Source organism: Python bivittatus, unplaced genomic scaffold (genome assembly GCF_059951505.1).
Source record: "Python bivittatus isolate LINGU-HERP-01145 unplaced genomic scaffold, Pbiv_v1 ctg000330_np1212, whole genome shotgun sequence".
In the NCBI taxonomy this organism is placed as follows: Eukaryota; Metazoa; Chordata; class Lepidosauria; order Squamata; family Pythonidae; genus Python; species Python bivittatus.
In genome coordinates, this window is record NW_028277058.1 from 26547412 (window position 1) to 26571720 (window position 24309).

Genomic DNA, 24309 nt, shown 5'->3' on the forward strand with positions numbered 1-24309 from the left:
AATTTTTAAAAAAATTAAAAATAGCCCAATTTCAAATCCTAAATATTGGTGCTTGCAATGTGTGCATATGTAGATGTATGGGACAAGGATTTATGAGAATCCAAGCTTTGCAACTTTGCCCCTAGACATGTAGGGCAGAAGACTAGAATATGCAACTCAAAGGCACAGGGGACCTCTTAAACCTTTCCCAGAGAATTTTAAAATAAAAATAATTTTATATTGGAATGAATGCATTCAATAGAACACATTGGAATCAAGACTGCAGATTGCTAATTTTCCCATCTTTTTCCCCTCACAAATGTATATTTATTTATTATTTACTGAAATGTATAGCCAAATCCATTCTCCTAACATTAGATGGATTCCAACTACATCTGACATTTTCCTCCTCACTAATGTTCTTCTCCTTTTGACTGTTATTCCCTCTTGATTTACAGAAGAAACAGATCCATGGTCAGAAATTCTTTAGGGCATTCTGTAGTTGTTATACATATATTTCTCTATTTAGTATAGGGAGATCCATGCTTTCCCCACAAAACTACTGTAACTATGCACTTTTGATCACATCAAAATAGCTTATGCTGTAATGGGCATAAATGGACTTTCTGCAAATAACTACTCATTCTTTGGCAGGTAAGTAATATCAACAGATAGATGTCTGTCTGTATATTTCTGCATATAGAAATATAGAAATGAAAAGGCTAGATTGTAAATTATTTTTCCAAGGTAGAGGGAAAATGTGTATGTAGTATATCTACATGCTGTGTTTTACCAGTAAATTCAGCACAGGTCATGTACACATTTTCTGCAGCATCTTCCAGCAAGGCTTATTTTGCAAACCCTTTTTGGGGGGGGGGGAAGGGGGGACTTCCCATAATATGAATGCTGTTTCAAATGAAACAAGAATATTGTTAATGAATTGCCATTTTGAAGAAGATTTGAACTATTTAGAAACACAGAAAATAGCATTTTTACAGATGGGTTAGATTGAAGCAATTAAAGTACAGTTTATCTTTTTCCCCAATGCACTACATTCATATAGAATTCTATTCTATTCCCTCTGCTGAGAGTGAATTAAATGGCTCATATGAGAACAATTAAAAGAACTCTACACTTACTCTTAACAATGCAATGCCTCCTAAAAATAGGAATATATTAAAACTTCAATGAATGCCATCAGGTTTTGCCAGATCATAGGAATGAAGACACAATAGTACTGTGATTTGCTACCACAAAAGACTTGCTCCCTGTCCATAATTTCATATTACATAGTAGGAATAAAATTGTGTGTATAAATCATTTCTGAATTCCAATTTATGTTTTGTGGAAGTTTCTTTTGTAAATTTAATCTGTAGCTAACCATTTTATATAAATGAATTTGATGTGTCAATATGTGGTACTGAATAAAACATCAATACTCTCTGTAAAACATAAACAAAATATAAGAGTTCCTGGCATATAATAAAATACTTTTAGATTCTAATAAAATACATGACTGATACTTATGGGAAAACATCCTGCCTATGGCTTTATTTCTTTAAATTCATTTTCATATTTGCATTTACGCTAAAATGCTTTTAAGTTATAAAATATAAGCATAAGTCCACCTGAACTGGAGAATAAAGGATGATTTCAAAATTCCTTTTTTTTTTTTTTTTTAAGTAAACCTGCCTTTTATTTCAATAAGTTGACAGGATGTATAACTTGTCTCTCAAAAAAATAAACTTTTGACATTGCATCAGAGAATTTCAAGTGCTGGGAAAGAGTTCTGAAGACTTTAAAATAGTTTTGGAAACAAATTATCTAAATTATGTTTCTGTCTGGCAGATAGAGGATAAGAAAGGGTTTGGAACAAAACAGAATTCAAATACCTTGTTTCTATCCTTTAATTTTTTACATGTCTTTTTGCCTGGAGAAAATATGTGATAGTACTGTTATTTTATTCTCATTCTACTGAAAGTGCATTACCTGACAGCTCACCATGATTCATCCCTCTTCATATAATTGATCCAAATTTAACTTGGCATAGTACTAAAATTGTTTCAAACCCCTGACTGAATCCAGGACATAATTATGCAAATTGTGCTTCATTATGAGCCCCAAGTGATATAAAAAGGAAATTCCTGATTGGTAGAAAAATCCCATATGTACAGCAGAAATCCATCTCTTAGGAATTACTGGAACTGTATGATTTATTTGAACTCAGTGACTAGATTGTCATATTTGTGTGCAAATCTTTTGGTGCCATTTTGTCAAAGAGCCCAAGTTGGGCTTCATAAACTGGAGATCTATCAACATGGTGCTATGTCATCTTATGTCTCCATGAATACAACATAAATAATTACTTTTCAGTAATGTTTTTAATTAATGTTTTATGTATTTATATATATTTATGTTTTTAATGTTTGTTGTGAATTACCCAGAGTTCCCCCATTGGGTGGAGATGGGCGGTTGAAACATTGAATTAATAAATAAATAAATAAATCTAAGATTCTGATTAAGTCCAGCTAAAGACCTATCAGTGTTGTTAGGCTGGCAAAGAGGGAGAGTTTTAGTCTTATCACTGAGGCCATCCATAACCCATCCTGCTGTCATATTTCTAGCAGCGAGGCAAGGAATTCAGCATGCCTATACCTATTGGCTTTCAAAGATAAGCTTGCAATCGATGTGGCTCAGGCAGAAAGGAACTATTCTTGACAACTGGAAATGCCTGAAAAAAATGGATGTCTTGGTGATCTAAATTTAAATCATTTGGTTTCATTTGGAAGGTTCATGTCTAGAAGAAAAAAAACAATCCTTCTTCAAATGGAAATTCAACCATCAAGTCCAAATTATTGCTGGCCTTTTATAGAATAATATATTTTGTTTAATTAAATCTAAAAAGTATTTAGCATAAGAGACACTAGCCATCTATATGCATCAGTCCTATTCATCATGCAGTTCAAAACCATATTGTTATAAAATTATAAGAATCTGCCATCTAAATGGTGACATTTAGAACTGGAGGGCTTAACTGTTGGTGAATCCTCTGTTCTAGTTTGACCTCAGGGTTTTCCCTTCAGTTAACTCCAAAGCTCTATCCAGGTAGGAAGTAAAAAATGGAGTACTCTGCACCTGGACCCCTTAAGCAACAAACTTGGAAGACAGACTCCATAATTTGCTAAAAGTGGAGTTGCAGGTCTACTTCATGAGTTCCCTGAATGCATGAAGTGTGAAATTCTACTTAATCTTTTTCTGAATATGTTGAAATTTTACTCAAAGATGAAAATTCTAAAATTACAGAGGCAACAGCCAGGTTATTAACTCTGGCTCTAAAAACAAGGTCTTTAGTAACACATCAATAGGCTAGAGTTTTAAATGTTTTATGCTGCTTTATCTAATAATTAATTTTATATTATATTTGCACATTACTATTTGGATCTTTTGGCCATAAATAAAAATTATTATGGTTGATCACACAGTCAGCCAGATGTTTAGACTGGATATTACATTTTTATCCATCTTTCGAGTCCTTCCCAAGGACCTGGGATAGGCAGATGTTTTATGGTGTTAAAGGTATTGTCGCAGGATGTAAGCTGTTCCAAGTAAAGCTGCCTTTTGCAATTGACTGATGGTGATTTTGTCAATGCCGATGGTCTTCAAGTGGTACTTCAGATGTTTTGGGACTGCACCCCAGGTGCCTATTGCTACTGATACTATCTTTGCTTCCTTTTGTTATAGTCGTTCTATTTCTAATTGCAGGTCTTCGTATCTTGTGATTTTCTCCAGTTCTTTCTCTTTTATTTTGCTGTCTCCAGGTGTTGCAATGTCCACTATCCAGACTTTTTTGTCTTTCTGATTAGCAATTATTAAGTCTGGGGTGTTGTGTGGCAGGCACTTGTCTGTTGAATTCTAAAGTCCCAGAGCACTTTAGCTTCTTCATTTTCTATTACTGTATTACCTCTGTTTTGTGGTCCCGCCAGTCCTTGCCTGCAGGTATTTCTTGCAAAATATTCCAGTGCACCATTGTTGCTACTTTGTCATGCTATTGTTTGTAGTCAGTCTGTGGGATCTTCTTGCAGTAGCTAACTAAGTGGTCCACTGTTTCTTCAGCTTCTTTGCAAAGGCAGCATTTGCTGTCTGTTGCTGTCTTCTCAATTCTGGCTTTTATATGCATTTGTTCTTAAGGCTTGGTCTTGTGCAGCCAGAATTAATCCCTCTGTCTCTTTCTTCAACTTATTATTATTTGGGGTAGAAAGATATAATTGAATGTCATCATTATATGGAGGAAGCTGAACCCCAAACTGGCAGATGACCTCACCTAGCAGTTTCATGTTGATGCTAAACAGGGGGGGAGAGAGTGTTGAACCCTGCAGTGCTCCACAAAGGAGGGTCCTAGGGAGTGATCTTTCCCTTCCTGTCAACACTGTTGGGACCTGGCCACAAAAGGAGGAAGAGAAACACCGTAAAACAGTGCCCCCAATTCCCAACCCCTGCAGCTGCTCCGGAAAGATAACTTAATCAACAGTATTGAAAGCTGTTGATAGACCAAGGAGTACAAGGATAGATGCATCACACCTATCCTGCCAAAGCACAAGCACAACCAATGCTATCTCCATAATGAAATGTGTCTAGGTCAGGGTTGGACTATCCATTGTTGTTGTTGTTGTTGCTGCTGCTGTTTGTAGTGCTATTGAAGTAGAATTTATTAAATTATTTTCATATAATAAATGTTTGGGGGTCGATAAACAATCTGAAACATCTTGAAGGGGTAGATATGCTGAAGAGTTAGGGGACCCCTAGTTTAGATAATCCACTTCTTCCAGGGCTCTCTGTAACTGCAGTCTGTCCACCTTCTCAACTATCTTCCCTCAAAAAGTAGAGTGCGCTACTCTGAGAGCTCCTGACTTTTTTTAAAAAATGTCTGCTTTATGTTTTAGTCCAATTAGAAGAGAATACCAGACCTTCAGACACAACTACTTTAAGCCCTGCGCATCTTAGATGGGCAAAATGCTATTTGGAACTTTTTAAAGATAAAAAATAAAGTCTCTCTTGAATCAAGCTTCTCCTGGTAACTTCACGTCCATGACATTTTCTCAGCCACAAAATAGAAATGGCTTGGCATTGTTTACTTCCAGAATGCTTTTCCCTTTCAGTCTAACCTACACATCTGGGAATTGCTGGTGGTCTCTCATCCAAATGCTAACCAGATTTAACCCAGCTTAGCTTTTCTGAGATAATCCAAGGTTTTATCCAGGTGCTGGCACTTGTGGTAAATTGCTATGAATATTATTCCTTTAACTGAAGATTCTCCTGAAAGTTTCTACTTTATTGGGGTAAGGGAATCTTTTTTATTAAAAATGTGGCACCAAGTTCATGTCACTTCCAAGGGAGGGGGTCTATAAGTTCCTATTGGCTACGAGAAGATCACACAGTGATTTTTCATTCACTGAACCTGCATTTTAAAAAATATGGCAGCTTCATCTAGCAAAGAAGGCTGGCTATTGAAGCCATGATAACAAGCATGTATTTCAACTATTGTAACATGGCATTTTGTCAGAAAATGCAATCAGAGAAACAAATGTTGCTGTCACTATGCTGTAGGGATAATAATATTTTCTGTCGAAAAAGTTCACCTGATACAGGATAGAAGTACAGAAGGAATGTGATCACTGCAAATTCCATTTTAAAAAAATGAACTGAGCTGTGCCTCTTAGGCAAATGACCATTTCAGAACTTAGCTATTGACAAGATCTGGTGCTTCTCTGAAAAGTCTGTTGCAGTTCCTTTCAACAGGGAAAGATATCAATTAAGTGCTTTGAAGAAATTGAAGTATATTAAAATCCATATTAAAATAGTACCTTAAGAGGATTTAAAATAATAAAAAAAGCTGCATTTCAATTTAATCATTAGGGAATTTTTAGATAAAAGCAAAGTGAAAAAAATTCCTCATTAATTCTAAGACTATTTGGCTTAAGGGACATGATAACAATCAAGTAATGTTTATGGACTAACAAAAAATACCCTTTCAAACAAGGAAGGGTTATGTTACTGATATTTCCAGCTTTCTCTGCTTCTTCCCAGTTCTGCTCTGGTGGGTTGGGGAGTTGCATTGTGTAGGAATCACTGAAAACAATTCCTTCTCCAGTCTGATGTTGGATGCTGGCATCAAAGTATGGGCTCCTTTGTCTGTCAATATTGTTATTTATTTATTTTTTTTGTGATGGATGAATAACCTCCAGTCACCTAGCCCAGTTTTACTTGCACCTGATATATATTTGAAGCTCAAACTTATAGCAATGATATGTTACTAAGTTCAAAACATTTCCATTTCCTTTCCCTCAGAGCTTATTCTTTTCACTGTTGCTCCTCTTTTCTTTGTAAATCTAACATGTTAAATGCCCAAAACTTTTTAAAAACAGTTTCACCTCAACAAAAGAAATGACGTGCAAATGGGAATTATAGTCGCAATTTTAATACAGTATCTGATATCGTGTCTTGTTGAATCTTAATTCTCCATAATTTCTGAAGTAGCATTGGTAGGACAGACCCCCAATGCCAATGGATTGGAAAGCTAAGGACTAAAGAAGAAAGCTATAATGCTGCATTACAAATTTAGGGGATGGCTAGGTGGAATTCAGTTGTTCATCCCTTTTTTTTTTTTTTTGTTAGCCTTTGACATATTTTTTATAGTATAATTGCAGGTGATATATAATAGCAGCTAATGCCTGCATGATGTATAATACCTTTCCTTACATTAAAAAAGAGACCTCATTGATAGGACAAAATGAGGCATGTAACAAACATAATCCTTCTTTGATCTGCGTATTAGACTTTAAGGTGTAGAATTACCCCTACACAGTGCTTATTAATCAGTTCCTTCTGTTATCTTATGCCATTGACTGGAACAGATAAGTACTCTTTAAAGCTTGGTCAAGTCAAACACTTAGCAATTGCATTTGCACATTTAAACCTTGGCTTAGAGTATTTTGTTAATCAAGCCCACTTGGCTAGCTTATGGTTCAGTGTCTTATGTGAACCCATACAATAGGTTCATTCACTAATCAACCTTACTTTGCTGTATAATCACAGCTGTAAAGCGATAACATTAAAAAAAGAAAAAGAAAATTTCTCAAAGACAGTGGTGAACCAAGTCATTAAAATTCATAAGCAGAAGCATTATGTGAGACATGGGAAAGTTGATAAATGCAGGAGGCTGTTTTATATTGAGTGAGCCTATAGCTTCATTTAAGTAGCATTGTTTCATTACCTGCAATGCTTTCCCAGATTTTAGACCAGGTTTCTTTCCTGATCCTACCTGCAGATGCTTGGATTTCAACCTAGGGTCTTCTGCATGCACAGTGAGCCACAAACTTTCTTCTTTACAAGTATACAGATAGAGTGATAGCTGGGTTTATTTTTCCTCTCCCTATTCAGCATTTTCTTCTTTCATGTTTGTTCATACTTTTTTTCAAACTTGATTTTGCCTGCATGCATGGTCTTACTTCTAACTGATTTAATGGAAGCCTTTTCAGAATAGGACAAACATAGTTAAAAATGCATTCCCCTATTATCTGGGATCTGTTGGGACCCTGGTAGTGTGCGTTTTCTGTCATGGTGCCTGCCCTCTGGAATAAGGCCCCCCTGAGATCCAAATGGCTCCCACCCTGCAGTATTCTGGAAGATTAGGGTGTATGTGTGTGATTGGGGGGGTTCATTTTCTCTCTTACTTTTCTCCACCCCTCCAAACAAGCAGAACATTTTGATCTTAACAGAAGATAAGCATCCATTTTTAATCTTACTTTGACAAACCAATGGTTTGGCAGTACAATCTGGGAGCCACAAAGTGGAGGCTGCCCACACCTTGTCAAAAACATAGAGGGCTATATGCTAGAGGAAGAAGTCTGTGTGATGTGAATGAGCTGAGAGTCAACCCCATTTTGCGTGATTCAGTCTGAGCCATTGATTTAGTTTAAGTTATGATGGAAAAGGTCTGGCAGGAGAGGCATGTTGCAGGTCCCATCCACAAAGGAGTTCCATCTGACAAGGCCTAGGTAGGAGTCAAACCTTTTCTGCCATGGCACCTGCACTTTTGAAACATCATCGCCTCCAGGTGAGATTGGTCCCAATCTTTGCAACCTTCCTGAAGTCCCTTAAAATGTGGCTTTTTCAGCAAGCCTGGGGATCTCTGCCAACAGGGAGCCCAGGTGTTGGCTGCATCATATAATATTCTGATGTGTTCCCTTTTGTCACCTTGTTTTTATTTATATTTAATTGTTTTAAATGGCTTTTGCATAATGTTTTAATTGTTGGTTTTATTGTACGCTGCTGAGAGTCACTTTGTGTGAGATGGGTGGTCATATAAATTTGATAAATAAATAAACAAAATCATGATGTCTACCTATATGATGAAGCCTGACCAAACCTTTAACTCTGTTTTTCCACCTTTTCATAGAAAAGGAGATGAAAAGTGTCTAATTTTAAGATAATTGTTCATCACATCTGCGCTTCAGAAACTCAGGTAAAAGAAGTACAAAGTTCTTTTTGTCTGGAGAGAAAAACAATAATGATAAGGAAGGAAGGAAGGAAGGAAGGAAGGAAGGAAGGAAGGAAGGAAGGAAGGAAGGAAGGAAGGAAGGAAGGAAGGAAGGAAGGAAGGAAGGAAGGAGTTTTATTCTTGTTTTTCCAACTTCAAAGTGAGATAAAAAAGCATGGGCTTCTCACATGGATGTACAGGTCTGTCTATAACTCTGCCCCCAGAATGTCTCAGGAGTCATTTTTTCCTTCATCACATTTTGCCTTCCCTCAGTATCCCTGGAAATGGAGACAGCAAAATGTAAGGTAAGACTTTCCTTCTGCTAACCATATTGCCTAGCAGAATTACAAATCCAATAAAGTTTTAAAAGAAAAAAAATTACACACACACACACACACACACACACACACACATATATATAAAGTGACTTTCACCCCTGCCTTAATTTAAATTCTGATTTGTAAATAGGCCAGAATCGTGTAACGTGTAAATAGGCCACACGCTTTGGTAGTGGCTTTTTCACACTAGAACTACTTATATCTCTAACCTCTTTAAAGAGGTTTATTTGCAAACTTAGAAGCTATGATTGAATTTCCTGTTAAACTGAAGCAGGACCATTTTCTCTATTTGTTCACAATATAGTCTTGAAAAACACAATGTAGTCTTGTTAGCAGTCATAGAGGATGGTGGTTAAAATGTGACTGATCAAAGGAATGCAATTCCACAGGAAACAACTATCGTGAAAACTTTCATTTCATGCTTGTTTTACTGTTTGTGCATTGCTCATGGATACATCAAATAAATAGTATAGATTTCTAAGTCAGGCACTTTCACTTGCTTATAACCCATCTCCTCTTTAAAAAAAAATAGCAGTTGCCTTCAATTATACCTTATTCTCTATTTTTATTGTACTGCTCTGGACAGAATGTTCTATCCACTTCTCCTGACCACTTATCTGCTTTCCTGCTTTATTTTGCACACTTGTTCATCGTGCATTTGCAGTTGTTTGGAGGGAGGGAGGTAAAGTATGCAGCGTTTGAACTGACACCCAGGAACTCAGATGCATTGAGGTGCCAACTGAGGAAAAGCTTCTGTTATAGAAGGAAACAGACTAAAGCTTTAGCCTTCCACTGTCACTAGGTAGAATAAAAGTGTCACAATTTAAGTAGAGGGGATTTGTGCAGTTGGACATGAAACTGTGCATATGGAAAGGAGGGAATATAGTGGTATGCAAGTAAATCTGCTTATTGTGTGCAAAAGTAGGTGGGATGAGCATATTCAGAGAACTTTTTTAGTACAACCCTAAACTAGTGTCAACAAGCTATTTAAGTCCTATACTGTCAACTTTAGCTCTGATTATGAAAAATGAGTATTTTCAACATATACCAAACAGTACTATATCCAAACAGTACTATCAAGCAGCCATTTACTCCATCTGGATAGTGGAGCTTCACACAGCATGAGTGAACAGGGAGGAAGATTGACTAAGTGCAGTGTGACAGGCAATTTCTTTCTTTCTCCTTCATATAGGGAGAGAGAGATGCAAAGTGCAATCTGTGAGCAGGCTTCAAATTGCTTCTAGTTAAGAACTGATACTATCTGCCGCATAGATTCAATAGGCCATGCATAAAAGAAATTAAAACAAAAAACAGCAATAGATTCAGGCTCAGAGGACAATAATGAATGTTGTGGAGTTATACTCCTCTTATCGACTCCCAAACTGCCACTGCTGATATCCCAGCCAATAATTTTACAATAACTCCTGAATGACGCAGATTCCATTTGGCCAGGCAGCATTAGAACAGTTGGGCAGATGACAGCATGAGGACTCTCAGGATGGCCAAACGGACAGGAGAAAGAAATGAACTAGTACAATCCATGGGAGTAAATACCCAGATGGACCTAGAGAGGAGCAGGTGGAATCTGGCTACATAAAGGACCAATGAGCCAGAGGATATCTCGTATTATTTTAGTGAATTCTAATAAAGGTGGAAAATATATAAACTGTGCGCCCAAATTTAAAACTGTTCTGTCTACATTCAATTCATGGCTTGCTACTGCCACCAACTGAGGAATAAAATACTGTTCACTATGCTGCACAACAGAATGAAAATGAACTAATAGCTACAATGCAATACAAGACAGTGTTTTCTCTTACATAAAAAGATTGACTTGATTTAAAAGTTAACAACAAACTGCTCTTTAGGAAGAGAAACCCTACTTCATTTGGAACAGTTGGCCAATTCATCAAGGATCACAAATTAAAACAAAAAAAAGAATTGGGAGACTCAATTAAGCCTCTGGTACTCATCTGGAGATTGTTTTCTACAGTATTTTTATTTTCTCTGACTTCTAGCTTCATAGCACAATACTGTTTTAATATTCCCATTACTTTCAAAGCATACTGTTTGCCATCACAGATTAACATGACTATCCTTCTGGAAAACCTATTGTTTCCTTTTACAACACATGTTATTTCCCATCAAAAATAGAAATTATTTTCAACAAATCTATACACTGAGGACCTCCACTGCAAAAAAACAATGAGTTGAAATTTTAAATGCTGAAAGTAACAGAAAGCGCATTCAGTTTTGAAAGAGATTCTCCTCACAATTTTTACTTTAACAAAAATCCACTGCATTCTGAATTCAAGGCATCCATAGCATTAGTTATGAGCCATCTGCTCTCTAGATTCATGCTCCTCTTGGCTAACCAAAGCTGCAGGGAGGTGTTGTGTGGGTGGGCTCTAGTGGTGGTGAATTCTTCCCGGAGTGAGAGGGTTGCTCCTCCACCCCTTAAGAAGCTGGTGGTCCACCCCCTCCTAAGGAAACCATTGCTGGATCCCACTATACTGGGCAATTTTTGTTCAGTATCTAACTTCCCTTTTTTGAGGAAGGTAATTGATAAGGTGGTTTTGTGAGACTAGGCTGAAGCTGCCGTAACCTAAAGATGAAGCAGGCACATAAGCAGAGAGGACAAAAGCCAGGAAACTTATCTATGGGATCCCTTCAGGGAGGTAGATAAGAAGGAAGCAAGTCGTTAAGGAAAAAAAACAAAGGACCTAAACCAGAAAAAAAAAGTTGGGCCTGAGCACATGGAAACCCCAATCCCATCAACAACTGCCAGACTTGTGAATCAACAAAGCAAGGACTTTTGGGTATAAAAGGGGTCCCAAAGCCCACCCACTCTGAGTTGTCTGAGTTGTCTGAGCTGAGTCATCTGAGTCACCTTTGGATCTAGCTAGTGCCTGGCAGCCTAGTTGGGAAGGAGGAGGGTAAGTGTGGATGAGTGTGTGTGTGTGTGTAGGAGAAAGAGCAAATGTACCTTGCAACCAGTAAAGTTTTGCTGTTACTTTAAATTCACTGGGTCTCCGTGTATTACAAAGAATCTCTTGTGCCTCAGTGTTTGGTTGGAAGTGATCTGTGTGTATCCCTAATTATTTCCCGGCTGTTGACCAGGACTGTGTGTCTGTCTGCTCCAGCCGCACCTATTTGGAAAACCCAGGTAGAAAGCAAGGGGAGCTGACAAGATCCACGTGCCTCAACAGGCTGTGTGTGTGTGTGTGTGAGTGAGTGACCATAAGCCAAACCTGGGGAGCAGTGTGTGTAACAGTTTCATAGCAGCTTCAGAGGACTCTGAATGAAGCAGATTATCTGGACCCCTTCCAGTTGGGATTTAGGCCTGGGTATGGGACAGAAATAGCATTGGTTGCACTTTTGGATGATCTCTGGAGGAGAGGGATGGACGTTGTGCATCCATCCTTGCTCTGCTTGACCTCTCAGTGGCCTTCAATACCTTTGACTATGGTATCCTTCTGGATCAGCTTCTGGATCAGCTCTGGGGATTGGGGGTGGGCAGCACTGTGTTATGCTAGTTCTCCTCCTTTCTCCAGAGTCGCTTCCAGTCGGTGGTGATTGGAGAGGAGAGATCCCACCCTTGGTCCCTATTCTGTGGGGTTCTACAGGGTTTGGTGCCCTCCCTTCTCCTATTTAACATCTACATGAAACCGTTGGGTAAGATCATCCATCGCCATGGGGTGAGGTATCATCAGTATGATGATACCCAACTATACCTTTCTGTCCCTGGCAACAAGTGATGCTGTTGACATCCTTTACCGGTGCCTGGAGGCTGTGGGGCCTGGATGGGGAACAATAGGCTTCAGCTGAACCCTGGCAAGACTGAGTGGCTCAGGGATTATGCCATCTTTGGCACTGGATGGGGTTGCATTCCCCCAAACATACCCAGTGTGCAACTTGGGGGTCCTCCTAGACTTACAACTCCTGCTCAAAGAGCAGGTGGCAGTCGTGGGTAGGAGGGCTTTTGCACAGCTTCATGTTGTGTACCAGTTGCACCTGTTTCTGGACTGGGAGGCTCTGCTCATAGTCACTCATGTCCTGGTCACCTCCTGAATGGACTACTGTAATGTGCTGTATATGGGACTGCTTTTGAAGAGTATCTGGAAGCTTCAGCTGGTGCAAAATGCAATGGCATGGTCAGCTATGTGTGTTCCTAGAATAGCACACATTACACCTCTGCTCCATGAGCTGCACTGGTTGCCAGTTTGCCTCTGGGTCCAATTCAAGCTGCTCATTTTGACTCTTGAAGCCTTTCATGGCATGGGGCCAGGTTATCTGAGGGACAACCTCCACCCAATTACATCTGCCCATCCCATCAAATCCAGCAGAAGAGGTATGGTGTGGGTCCCGTCTGTGAAAGAGTTTAATCTGGTGGGGCCAAGAAGGTGGGCCTTTTCTGTTATGGCACCCAACCTGTGGAACATCATCCCCCCGAGGTGAGATTGGCCCCATTCTTGACATTGTTCCGGAGGTCTCTTAAAACATGGCTATGGCAACAGGCCTGGGGATCTCAAGGCAATGGTGAGTTGATGAGATGGCTGCATTGCTTTTAATATCAGTTGTGTCCACTATCTTGTTAATAATGATATTGCTGATTTTTTTAATTGTAGTTTTTAACATTTGGATTTTATTACTGTTTTTATTGTAAGCCACCTAGAGTCACTTTATTATGAGATGGGCAGCTGTATAAATGTGATGAATGAATGAATGAATGAATGAATGAATGAATGAATGAATGAATGAATGAATGAAGCCCAAGGGTGTCGGGGGGGGGGCAAAAAGTCAAGGTGGTGGCTGTGACCATGTGATCTAAGCCCTAATCTTTTTATATGTGTTGCATGCCTGACATGTGTAAAAGGGGTCAAAGCTTTAATCATGCCATCATGGACACCATCTTGACTGTTTTGACCCCCTTCTGTAGACACCTCTGAAGGAGGCAATAATAGGTTCCTATAGATTCCTCACAACAACACAGTAATTGGAAGTTTAAAACGGATATCCAAAGCAAACACAAGACACTCTAGAGAATAAGGAAGGTGACCTTGACAGAAATATGTAAGAACCTAGGCAAACAGGGCTGAAACATTCTTTTAAGTCCTGTGAATCAAGATAATATTCTGAAGCAGCTCAGATAAACACCTCCCTCCTTTGCTGGGGTATAAGAAGGAGAGGACGTATAACACAACCTGACTTGCAAGGTTCTGCTTCCAATCTCAATAAAGTATAGTTCTAGTTTTCCTATGGAGTTGGTTTTCTGGTCTGGTCTATCTAGTGAGGCTGACAGACACAAAGCTATATTCTACCTCCACACCCTTATTTCATACTAGCATTTACAGAAAGTGAAACTGATAGAATTTAGTGGAAATGCATTAGTATTTGCAATCATAGATCTGTTTGGCTGACCCTTCCTAACAACAACATATTGTTTTACAAATAGTGCAAACTGTTTCAGGAAAATTTCCCTATTTTATACACTACTTTAAAAGCAAAAACAAAATTTGAAATGTATGTGAATTATGTCATATTCCTCCTAGCTCCAGTACACCACTTATATAAAATTGTTAGTTCACATGAAGAGTGATGCAATAAATTATCTATAAGCCGGGACAAGGTGTTAGTCCTCATTTTCCTCCACTATTTGAGTTCTCTGAGATGAGAAACTCAGGCTATCCTAAAGCTACCAAATCAGGGCTGCAAAAATAGATATAATCCCTAGATAGCAGCAAAGATTTACAATTTTCAATATTTCTCTGTTGCCATCTAATGGTCTTCCAGATTTACGCAGCCCCAATATGTAGTCCTAGTTTTACAACCTTTGTGAGTAAGCCTTTTTGCAAAATTCACCCAATTTTTTTCAATGTGGACAGATTATAGTGGAAGAACTTATGGCAATGTTCAGTTCTATCATCCTTCTTCCTTGAGTAAAAATGCACTTAATCCCTATTGGTGTCATGTACTATCTGTTAACTGCCAATTCCATGGATGTATTCAATAGCCTGGAGGCAAAGTGCATCTTGCCTTTCTTGTTAATTGATAGTTTGATTCAGTTTATGTCTCATCTTTCTACATAAAACATCTGGGGAGGGAAAGTGGTCTTAGCAGGAATAATAAAAATAAAATGCAATAAAAGAATTCATGCATCTACAACAAAATGATAAAAAAGAGCAGATTAAAACAAAAGAAATAAAACATTCATCCATAAAATACCAAATGAAAGCCAATGAAACATCTTATGATAAACAGTGAAAGAATAAAATCAGTATATTGCAGGTAGGACTGTATTTCAGTAAAAGGCTGATCAACTCCTTATTGTATATTTAAAAAAAAAAAAAATCCTACATGCCTTAATGGGATCTCTAGAGAATATTATTAAACTTTCTGGTCTTTGGGGTTTCAGCTAATTACCCCAAGAATATTTGGACAGGATTTTATATTTAAAAAGTAATGCACAAATTTTTAATCAACATATTCTTCTAGTTTGTGTGTGTGTGTGTGTGTGTAAAGCCATCCAGTGTCTGTTGAAATATTTCCAGAGATGCAAAATCCAACACCTCCCAAGGTATTCTATTCTATTGTTGAACTGCTCTTACCACGAAGAAATTCTTGCTGGTATCTGAAATCTGGTTCTTTGTAATTTGAATCATTTTTTGTCTTATATTTTGGAACAACACTGCAGAGTTATTCTAAATAATAGCCTTTCAAGTACTTGAAGACTGCTATTATGTCTCTCTGTAGTCTTCTCTTCTTTAAGCTAAACATACCCAACAACTCCAACTGATAAGTTTCTCCTCCTATGCCTTTTATCATCTTGGTCGTTTCTTCTGAACATGGTCCAGTTTGTCACTGTAATTCTTAAAATATGTTGCTCAGAACTAGATGCAATATGCTAAGTGTAGTGGGACCAATACACAGCCAAGATAAATAATGACTTCTTTTGATCTTGATGCTATGTTTCTGTTGATGCAGCCTAGGACTGAATTCATTCTTTGCAGCTGCATCACTTCTTTTGCTTAAGATTTCTCAAAATACTCAGATCTTGCTGTCCAATATGGTCTCCTACACTTTTGCTTTTGAATCTGGTTCAAAAGGACCAGATGAAGGACTTTGTATTTGTTCCTGCTAAAATACATCCTGCTGGCTTTTGGCATTGTTTCCCTTGCCAATAGATCTTCCTGAATCTTGATGGTGTCCTCTGAGGACCATACTATCTCAACTATCTTTATATCATCTGCAAATCAGATAATCATAACTTTTAACCCCTTATCCAAGTCACTAATAAAAACATTAACTCCTAGAATAGAGTCCTGCAATATACCACTTGACTCCTCCTTCCACTTGACAGGAAACCGTTAATGTACACTCATGGATACAAATGTTCAAGCAAATTTTTATCCTTCTAGTAGTACCATAGTCCAGTCCACTTTGCTATCTTCTCTACTAGGATCTCATAGAAGACTTTGTCAAATGTTTTGCAGAAATCAAGATACAATATACCCTCTGTGTTCCCCTGGGCCACTAAACCACACACTCTACTAAAAAAGGAGATCAGGTTATTTGCAATGACTTTTTGTTTTTTTAATAAATTCATGCTGGCTTCTACCAAGCCATGTCTTCTTTTCTAAATGCTCAAAATCAGCTGCTTAATCATCTGTTCCACAGTTTTGCTCAGGAATGACATCAGGCTGATTCATCTGTAGTTACCTGGGTTCAGTCCACTGGCAGTACAATCCATGATTTCTCAGTGATCACAGAAGGGGGCTGATGACAACATATTTAGGTCTACCTTGTAAAAATCTGGATTACTAGTGTTAGGATCTTGTGTTTCTCTTTTCTGCCATCTAGTAGTCACCTTGATTTCTGCAGCCCAGATACAATAGCCCTAACACAATGAAAGACAAGACATTCACCTATGAGGGGGGACCCCAAAAAACCTGGAATTTATTTATAAAAAATCGTGTATTTATTTTTACATGTTCAAACTTCAGTCACCTTCAAAGTACTCTCCGTTTGATGCAATGCACCCATCGAGACGTTCTTTCCACTGCTCAAAACAGGTTTTGAACTCGTCAATTTTGATGCCCTTTAGTGCTTCTTCTGGTTTTTGTTTCACCTCCTCCACATCAGCAAAATGTTTCCCTTTGAGGACTTTTTTCATCCGGGGAAAGAAGAAAAAGTCACACGGGGCGAGATCGGGTGAATAGGGAGGGTGGGGCACAAGGGTCATGCCGTTTTTGGTCAAAATCTGCTGAACACTCAGCACAGTAAGTGCAGGTGCCAGGGTCAGCCTTCAACTGCTCCTTCAAAAATGGCACGCAGTCAAGCAATTGTCTCTTTGTTCAGGCATGAGCAAGCAAGGCACAAATCACCCATCACAAAATAGGCAAACATATTGAAAGAGTCTCTAAAAAAAAAATGCACTGAAGCCGAACGCAGCCTCTCACAACAACCCAGCTGGTACACTGATGCAGATGGGTTCCTAGAACACTCACCTAGCAGGGGGAGCCCCCTTACTATTACAAGGGGCCCACCCTCCAGAAGATAATTCCAGGGTTTTGTGGGGTTTTTTTGGCTTTCCCCTTGTATTATGCTCAACCATCTTCTTATTACTGAGAGTAAGAACATAAGATAACATTCAGTCCTGTAGAATTTAACCAAAATTCTTTTCTCCTCAGAAAAAAATTTCAAAAGCAACTATAATCAGTTGAATGAGAATGGTAAGAAATGATATAAGAGGAATTTCTTAAACATTAAGAAATTCTGCAAGTTAACAGCAGCCTTTTGAGGATAAAATAGTAATGTTACGACTACCAGAACTCCATCAAAACACTGAGATTGCCAAAATAAAGGATTAATTAAAAATACTTATTTTCACACTTAACAGTCAAATAACAACTTTTGGGGCATTAGCAGTTTTTGAGATTAATAAACAGAAGACAAGGATGTTAACAAAATATAGAAGATATAAGATCAGACAGAACTGATGAATAAAACAGGTTTTAAGATTGAGGAGAAGGTAAAATACTTGGGTATAACTATGACAAATATGAATTGTATGTTATTTCAAAATAACTATATTAAGACATGGAATGAAGTTTAAAAAGATAAGTCAAGATGGAACAAATTACAGTTGTCGCTGTTGGGGAGAATCTCTGTGATAAAAATGAATGTTTTACCTAGAATTATGTTTTTGTTTCAGACAATACCTGTTTTGACAACTGATGAACCATTTAAACAATGGCAGAAAGATACTGTATATCTAAATTTGTATGGCAGGGGAAAAAACCACAAGTTAAATATAAGGTACTACAAGATGCAAAGGAAAGAGGAGTATTGGGTCTACCAGACTTGAAATTATATTTTGCTGCCTGCTGTTAAGTTTGGATGAAGGAGTGGGTGTTGTTAAGAAATAGGAGGTTATTTATTGGAGTTAGAAAGACATGATGTGAGATTTGGGTGGCATGGATATTTATGGTATGAAAAAGCTAAGGTGAATGTAGATTTCAAAAATCATCATATCAGGTGGCCCTTCTTCGAGTATGGAATAAATACAGACTTAGGTTTTGCCCCAAAACACCTTTGTAGCTTTCAGCACAAGAAGCATTTTATAGACAAGAAATGATAAGTAAATATAAATGGTTAATTTACCATGATGTTCTAGAATATTCTCAAGGAGATTGTAAAATAAAATCAAGAGAATATTTGGCAATAGAAGGATATCCTTGTCAATGGTTTTCTTATGTACAATTCTCAGAAAAATTTAAAGCGGATAAAAGATTTTTTGGTTTTGAACAATGTTAAGACTGAGTTTGAAACAGAAGTATGTACTAATGATGAACATGTTATTGCTAAAATGTATAAAGTTTTGTTGAAATATGGGATAGAAGAAGAAGAAGTGAAAGTATGTATGATAAAATGGACTAAAAACTTTGGTTACAATATACAAATGGAACAATGGGAAAATATGTGGCTGAAAGGATTGAAATTTACATTATGTTCTAACCTTAAAGAGATTTTTTATAAAATGATATACTGTTGGTATTTGTCACCAGAGAAATTACCTAGAATGTATAAAGGTGCTTCGAATCTTTGCTGGAAATGTGAACAACATGAAGGGACATATTATCATGTTTGGTGGATGTGTAAAAAAGCCAAACAATTTTGGATACAAATACATTAATTCAGAAGATTTTTAAAGATTAAAGTACAACTGAAAGCAGACATTTCTCTTGGACAGGAAGCTAGAGAAAGTCATGAAACTTTGTTTTTATATATGACAACTGTAGTGAGATTATTATATGCTCAAAAGTGGAAAGGTTCCACCTAACACTATCCACAATGGAATAATGGTTGGTGAAGATTTTAGAGCTTGCAGAGATGGCTAAATTAACTTCTTTGATCAGAGAAAAGACATTATCTACATTTATGGTTAACTGGAAACCCCTTATAGAATTTTTACATGAAACAGAAAAAAATGCACTTATGACTTGTGGTTTTGATGATTAGAAAAAATGGATAATAGAAAGAATTGAGCTTTTTTATAATCATAGAGTAAAAGATAACTTTGTAATCATATTTATATTTGCTACAGGGAAAATCAGAAGCTTCTTCTATTTCTTTTTATTCTTCTCCACTTCTTCTGCACTTTTTTTTTCCTTCTCTCTTTGCTTGTTGGTTCTCTCTATTTTGTATTAGCTTGTGTTAGTTTTTGTTTTATCTTTTTAAAACTTTTATCTTTAAAAAAAAACTTTTAATAAAAAAGATATTAAAAATACCCTATCAGATAACATCTGATAAATAGTAAAATTTTGCTGAAATCAATCTTGCATTTTCCTGGAAGTTTTCTTCCCCTGTGAAAAAGGGCTTTGCAGTATTTTTCCTCCTCTTTTTTAAGACACTCCATAAATTCCTTAGAACTTGGTAGCATTTTTGAAATTATTTTAATGTTGTAAGGTGGTGATGGATAAGGGAAAGTTAAGTCTCCTTACATTCATGGTAAGTGTATGTTGGAGTCTGCTGCTTATACCACAACAATTATGGCTTAAGGGATGTGTAGCTTAAGGGATGTGCCAATCTATATACTACTAAAACTCTCATGTCTGTAACCTTCAACTAGGCAAAATGGTGCGTCAGTGCAGTTAGGTCATGTGATTGTTATGGGCATATCCCCAACCTCTTTCTCACCTCCCTCTGGCCCCTGTGCCCAATAGGCTGGCAGCAAGGCCTAACGGGTGAGCAGTGATTGGCCGTTTTGGAACCAAGGCCAAAATTTTAAATCTCTTAACGGCAGTTGGCATTGAGGGAAGGATGAAGGAGTGACCTGGATGTCTGCTGGTGAGGAAAGTCTGGCTGGGGGGGGGGGGGGCACTGGTGGTTGACAGGTGAGCCCTCTTCCTTCCTTGAGGGAGAGGACCCTTGGGGACACTCCAGAATGAGGAGTGGGGGTGCAGTTTTCCTTGCAGTCTGCAACTCCCTTTGTTTCACCTCCCACCAGCAAAGTGGAAGGCAGTTCCACAGATCAGCAGGGGAGGAGGAGGAGGAGGAGGAGGAGGAGGAGGAGGAGGAGGAGGAGGAGGCGGCGGCTTCACCAGGTCTCTCCTGAGGATTGTGAGGGGAGGGCAAACAGCACAAGCCTATATTATATGTGGGAAGGAAGGAGGGAGGAAGGAGGGAGGAAAAGGGAGGAAGGAAGGAGGGAAGGAAGGAAGGAAGGAAGGAAGGAAGGAAGGAAGGAAGGAAGGAAGGAAGGAAGGAAGGAAGGAAGGAAGGAAGGAAGGATGGATTTCTGTCACTCCCTGCCAGCTTCCCACAAGGAAATCAATGGGGAAGCTGGCAGCAAGTTGTAAGTTGCTCACACTCCCACTGCTTTTTTGCCCTTGGTCATTCTGTTTCTCTGTTTAGGTGAGGAAATATCTCTGAAACAATGACCCAATGGGTCATGGGTTATCTATTAACTTCTCAAAGGTGAACTTCCAAGGATCAGTGGCCTGGACAAAAGAATCCCCTCAAAGTTTGATGACCACAGGTACTCAGATTCTTTCATTTATTCCAAAAGGCACCGCAAATAGGCAAGCTGCAATTAAAAAAAGTGGGAAACTCTGTCTTCAATAAAGGTTCAAAAAAGCACATGAATTTCTTTTCACCTGCAGATTTGTTTGGATTCAGCCTGTAGCATGTTTGAAATAGGTTCTTGATTTTATTCATATCTTTATTCTTTTGGATCTGTTCCAACTTCTATTCTCTTGTGCTTTTCCTTATTGCTTGCCATTTACATAAATGGCCTCACATATAAATTATAAAAGTTATCATCAAAGTCTGTGTTCACAGAAAAATGCCAGAAATAAATTTGCTAAGCACTATGTCACTAAATACACAATATTAGTCTGTTGTTGTCATCCCACATGCCTTTAATCTGTTTGCTCCACTGCTGCAATGATGTATTTTAAACATTAGATCCACAGGCTAACTCCTCTAGGGAAGAAAACTCACAATAGATTCTATCAGGAACAACCATTGGCCCTGGCCTTGTGCAATGGAAGTTTGTCTGACTCTAGTTCAGAAGGTTGAACTACTCAAATTACACCAAGTTTAAGATTTAATTCCCCCTCCTCTTTTTCCCTTTTTCCCATCCCAGTTTTATCTGCAAGAATTCTACCTCAGGAGAATTCACTATTACCCAGGGTTTAAGCCAAGCAAAATTTCAACCAGTCTTCTAATCCAAATCAGGATACACACAGCTTTGTCTCCACCATCCCAATAATCACATCCATTTATATTCAACATGAACTAGTGCAAGACTAAAATGGGGAGTGTTAAATGAATATTTGTACATGAAGTCATCTGCATATAGTCTAAGAATTTCAGATTTTGTGCAAACTTACAAGCGTACATTAAAGTATCTCCTTCGTGAAGTATGATACAAACAGAATGTCCATCTGTAACATTTTGCCATTCCCAGCATCAACAAATTTCTTTATCCTCCCTCACTCACTCACTCACTCACTCACTCACACACACACACACACACTTTGTGTAAGTTCAGTCTCAGTATATAGATTCCACAGGGAGGGGATAACCTATGCTCAGGTATTTTGGCTATGGCACTACGCAGCCCCTGAAAAATGGCTACATAGGAATGTATCTTGTTGGATCATTCTAACTTATTTTAGCATTTTGTCTCTCACAGCAGTTAATTAATTATCACAGATATTCTACCTTGCACTTATACATTTTGTTAGCAACTGTCTCTTGGATAAGAGGCAGCAAAAGAGAATAGAGGGAAAGCTTCCTCTTCTCTCATAATATTAAAAAGTAGAATTAACAGCAGCATTCAACTGAATGGCTCCTAGCATCACCAATTCTAAGACAACCTACAGCTATTCTATGTTTTCCTCCCTAGCAGACTTTTGTTCTGATAAGAAAAAAGATGAAAGTTATAAATGGCAGTTATTATTTGGACTCCTCTAAAACATGACAAATGAGGCAGGGTGATGGTCCAAAAGAAACCCTGCCTGGACGCAGCCACTGAATCATGCTGAATAGTACAAATTCAGTATAGACAAATGGAAGAACTCTTCACAGAAAGAACTATTGGAATTACAAAAGGAATTCCAATAAATTGTGGTGATGGTGGTGACCATAATAGACACGCAGTCCAAGTGGGTAAAGCTGTCAATGAATAGCAGTGATAAAGGGTATATATTGTCTCCATAATCTGGATAGCCTATCTCTGAATGCTAATCTTGGGAAGCTATTGCCCTTGTGCCCTGCTTTAATAGGACTACCAGCAAAAGTCTAGATGATTACTAGATGGCAATGACAAATGAGAGTTCCTGCTTCTCTTTGCAGCCATCTAATGGTCATTTGGATTTCTGCAGCTCACATATGGCAGTCTGAGGCATCCAGTTGGTCTCCATGGTTAATTGTATTTGGGATTACTAGGCAAGTCTTGGCCTGATATTATTGTGGCTAAAAGGTCCAGTAGTTCTCCTGGATCAGCCCTGTAACACTGTTTAGAATGACCTGTTCCCTAAGACTTCTGAAGAGCTGTAGGACGGTAATTCTGAAAGGAATGAATTAATATTACATCCTTATTTATACAGACACATTTACACCTTGAATGCATGACATGTGTATAAACCATACAAGAGGAGGAATAAAGGTTTCAGGAGATCTTTCATCCAACCTCTCAGTTGCTTCACAACTTCTGCTGTCTCAAGCAGAACTCCATTTTGGGGTAACAAATCCTACAACTGGCTATTATAAAAAGCATGTTTTATGTCTTCTTATATTAAGCCATCCTGTTCTCTGTTCCCTGAGAAAAATATTACTTAATATTATGTTTTTATAATCTTCTCCACACATTTTCCAGTAATGACAGTAAATAAATAATAATTTCAAGTGTTCTATGCCTGTTTACAAGTTCTTAAGAGGTATGCCCAGAATCTTTCATAGAAGAGCAGCAGAAAAAATGAGCTGGTAACATGAAATCAGTCAGAGGAATACCATTTCGATTACTCTACAGAATGTATGATTGTATCAGCTTCCAGCATAATCATACTTGGTATTCTAATACTACAGCTATTACGAATAAGAAAATAATCTGCAGGGCTTTAAATGTTGTTTCCTTTTTTAAAAAACTCAGCAAGTAGCCTAAGCAACTGTGATCACTTAAAAAAAAGTACAGGGTATTTACACAACATATGTACAAATAAGTGCATTAAATACCGGCTTGGTGAATTCTTTGGAACTGATTTTTCCAATACACAGAAGGGACTTACTTGGCAACTTCAAGATATGATGGATTGCAACTACCCATTATCTCCCATTAATATACCAATTAGTGATGTTAGCTGAAGAATATAGCAGCTATAGTCCTTCCGATGGGGACAGCATGGGAATACATGGCCCTGAAACATGGGGGCATGTTTTTTCAAGGTTACAATGTTTCTTTCAGTCTTCCTCATCTTATGATTCTTTTGAGACACACAATGTAGCAACATTACAGAAAACACAAAGCAATCATTTTTCCAATCTTTTATTCCTAGTTTAAATGCAATGGCATACAGTTCTTATTTATTACTGACTGGGATGAGGAGGCTCCCTCTTTGCATGAAAACAGAAGCAAAACATACTTTTTAAAAAGCCATCTTGCTTCAAAGTTTGAAGCAGTTACATACATTATTACTATACATATGTACATTACAAGTATATTATATATAAATATAATATATGTAATCTTGTAACCACAATAAATATTAGGAAGAGGGTTTTTTTGTTTATTTTAGGCACACAGCTTAGAAAAATGCAGAATCTGCACAGTCTTGTAAGAGTCTCAGAGTGACTCGCGTTTATATAATTTTCACACTGAAAAACCAAATACAGGATGTAAAATACAGCCACATCATATGCAGTTCCCCAGAGACTGAGGAATTCTGTTTC

At 37.9% G+C, this 24309-nt stretch overlaps 1 long non-coding RNA gene across 2 annotated transcripts in view; it reads left to right on the forward strand.

The window, feature by feature from the left end:
- The window catches only part of LOC112541001 (uncharacterized), a 176797-nt gene that overhangs the window by 128433 nt on the left and 24055 nt on the right, over positions 1 to 24309 (forward strand). The gene's annotated exons all lie outside the window — the stretch shown is intronic.